Source organism: Ornithorhynchus anatinus, chromosome X5, assembly GCF_004115215.2.
Source record: "Ornithorhynchus anatinus isolate Pmale09 chromosome X5, mOrnAna1.pri.v4, whole genome shotgun sequence".
NCBI lineage: Eukaryota > Metazoa > Chordata > Mammalia > Monotremata > Ornithorhynchidae > Ornithorhynchus > Ornithorhynchus anatinus.
In genome coordinates, this window is record NC_041753.1 from 40,081,953 (window position 1) to 40,085,190 (window position 3,238).

Below are 3,238 nucleotides of genomic sequence, written 5' to 3' on the forward strand. Positions count from 1 at the left end.
GTCTCTCACCAGTTCCCTCTCCCTTATTTTCAGATGGGAGCCCCCTGAGGGACAGCGGTTACAGGCACTGTGTCTAATTTCCATCTGTCTCTATTTTCGCAGGATTTAGTACAGTGTTTTGAACACAGTAAGTGCTTAATAATACTATTACTACTATATTCTGACTGATATGGAATAGACAGTGAAGGGATCTTGGAGGAGCAGAGGTGCACTACAGAAAATATTGATTAAAGCCAGGTCAAATGTGAGTCAATAAATTTTGTGTAGGCTACTTTTGAAAATTATTTTTGAAGAGTTGTAAGACCTAGATCTAATACTTTGAACTTTTTAGCCCTCTTGGACAAACATTATTGACTGTTACTATGCTATCTCCACATTTAATTTGATTTTTTCCTTCAGTTCATGAAATCTTAATATAAGCCTAATGCTGAAGATGTGGAATACCATGAGCCTCTATGCCATCTCTATGATTTTCTCTGTGAAATCATCCCCTTCCTGTCATGTTCTGTCTTTGATTTTAGTCACCCTTGCTATATCTTCAATCGCTATAGCCCCTTCTCAGTGACATCCCCCTTAATCAACACTTCACTAAATTGTCTCTTCAGTTGGTTAGACAGTAAGGGTAATTTTAACCATTTTGGGCTCGGCTACTTATTTACTGTGTGACCTTGGTCAGGTCACTTAAACTTCTCTGTGCTTCCATTATCTCATCTGTAAAATGGGGATTAAGACTGTGAGCCCCATGTGGGAAATGGATTGTGTTCAACCTGATTAGCTTGTATCTACCCAGGACTTAGTACAGTCCCTGGTACATAGTAAGCACTTAACAAGTACCATTTAAAAAAAAAAGGAGGTGGGCCAACCATCTCAACGCAGATGACACGCAGATCTACATCTCCGCCCCTGTCCTCTCCCCCTCCCTTCAGGCTCGCATCTCCTCTTGCCTCCAGGACGTCTCCACCTGGATGTCAGCCCGCCACCTAAAACTTAACATGAGCAAGACTGAGCTCCTCATCTTCCCTCTCAAACCCGGTCCTCACCCAGACTTCTCTATCACCGTGGATGGCACGACCATCCTTCCCGTCCCGCAGGCCCGCAATCTCGGTGTCATCCTTGACTCGTCTCTCTCATTCACCCCACACATCCTATCCGTTACCAAGACCTGCCGGTTTCACCTCTACAATATCGCCAAGATCCGCCCTTTCCTCTCCACCCAAACGGCTACCTTACTGCTACGGGCTCTCGTTATATCCCGGCTAGACTACTGTGTCAGCCTTCTCTCTGACCTCCCTTCCTCCTCTCTCGCCCCGCTCCAGTCTATTCTTCACTCCGCTGCCTGGCTCATCTTCCTGCAGAAACAATCTGGGCATGTCACTCCCCTTCTTAAACAACTCCAGTGGTTGCCTATCAACCTCCGCTCCAAACAAAAACTCCTCACTCTAGGCTTCAAGGCTCTACATCACCTTGCCCCTTCCTACCTCTCCTCCCTTCTCTCTTTCTACCACCCACCCCGCACGCTCCGCTCCTCTGCCGCCCACCTCCTCACCGTCCCTCGGTCTCGCCTATCCCGCCATCGACCCCTGGGCCACGTCCTCCCGCGCTCCTGGAACGCCCTCCCTCCTCACCTCCGCCAAACTGATTCTCTTCCCCTCTTCAAAACCCTACTTAAAACTCACCTCCTCCAAGAGGCCTTCCCAGACTGAGCTCCTCTTCTCCCTCTACTCCCTCTGCCACCCCCCCTTTACCTCTCCACAGCTAAACCCTCTTTTTCCCCTTTTCCCTCTGCTCCTCCACCTCTCCCTTCCCATCCCCTCAGCACTGTACTCGTCCGCTCAACTGTATATATTTCCATTACCCTATTAATTTTGTTAATGAATTGTACATCGCCTTGATTCTATTTAGTTGCCATTGTTTTTACGAGATGTTCTTCCCCTTGACTCTATTTATTGCCATTGTTCTTGTCTGTCCGTCTCCCCCGATTAGACTGTAAGCCCGTCAAACGGCAGGGACTGTCTCTGTTGCCGACTTGTTCATTCCAAGCGCTTAGTACAGTGCTCTGCACATAGTAAGCGCTCAATAAATACTATTGAATGAATGAATGAACACCGGAGCAGAGGTGGAGGGGGTTGCAATGTGGTCTAGTTGAAAGATCATGGGACTGAAAATTAGGAGGCTTGGGTTCTAGTCCCAGTTCTATCACTGGCCTACTGTGTGATCTTGGGCAATTCACTTAACCACTCTGGGCTTCTGATTCTTCATCAGTAAAAGGAAATACAATAGAATGTAAGCCCCTTATGGGACAGGGACTCTGTCTAATCTCATAACCTTTTATCTTTTACAGAATATAGCACATAGTGCTTAAAATGTAATTATCAAAGAGGCCTTCATTTCAGCATATAGCTGATAGCTAATCCTGCACATGCTCACAAGTTTACCTAGGCTTCAACTCTAAAGTATGAAGTGTAATTTGGCAAAATCATTTTTGATTCTAAACAAAAAGAAATGGATTTTAAAATATTTTAATCTCAGCTTGTCATCAGCTAACATTAAGAGGATTTGGTAGTAGTACCTTATCCCAATTCACATGGTTAAAATGAAAGGATACTTTTTCCATCATACTGTATCCTAATTCATTTTTCCAATTTGAACTAAGAGTCTATCCTAGAACGCTCCTACAACCCAATCTACACCCATGACTCCCAAATCTACCTCTCCAGACCCAACCTCTCTCCTCCTCTGCAGTCTCATATTTCCTTCTGCCTTCAGGACACCTCCACTTAGATGTCTGGTCAACACCTCAAACTTAACATGTTCAAAACTGAACTTCTCATCTTCCCTTGCAAACTCTCTCCTTCCTGCTGATTTTCTAATCACTATAGATATCACCCCACCTCTCAGGATCACACCTGGAGAGTTTGCAGGACTCTGACAGTTTTGGCTATAGGAGGAAGAGTCAAGCAGAGGCCTGTCCATTCCTAGCTTGGGCAGTGGCTAGAGAGTGGAAAGCAATCTGCTACAAGTCAAAACTCACCTGTGCTGGGCAGCAGAGGCATGGGAGAGAGTCAAGGGTGGAGACTCAAGGTTACTCCATGGAAGAAGGCAGTGATAAACCATTTCCATATTTTTACCAAGAAAACTCTATGGATACACTATCTGAACGTTTGTAGACGGAGGTGGGGAATTCTGGGAGAGATGTGTCCATGGAGTTGTTATGGGTCGGAAATGACTCGACAGCATA

General features: G+C 45.6%; 1 non-coding gene across 1 annotated transcript; it reads left to right on the forward strand.

Moving 5' to 3' along the window:
• Positions 1–2,888: 2,888 nt before the first annotated feature.
• Positions 2,889–3,021, forward strand: LOC114808528. Its single transcript, XR_003756375.1, has one exon. It is a non-coding gene; the product is annotated as a small nucleolar RNA SNORA7 (small nucleolar RNA).
• Positions 3,022–3,238: the final 217 nt, after the last annotated feature.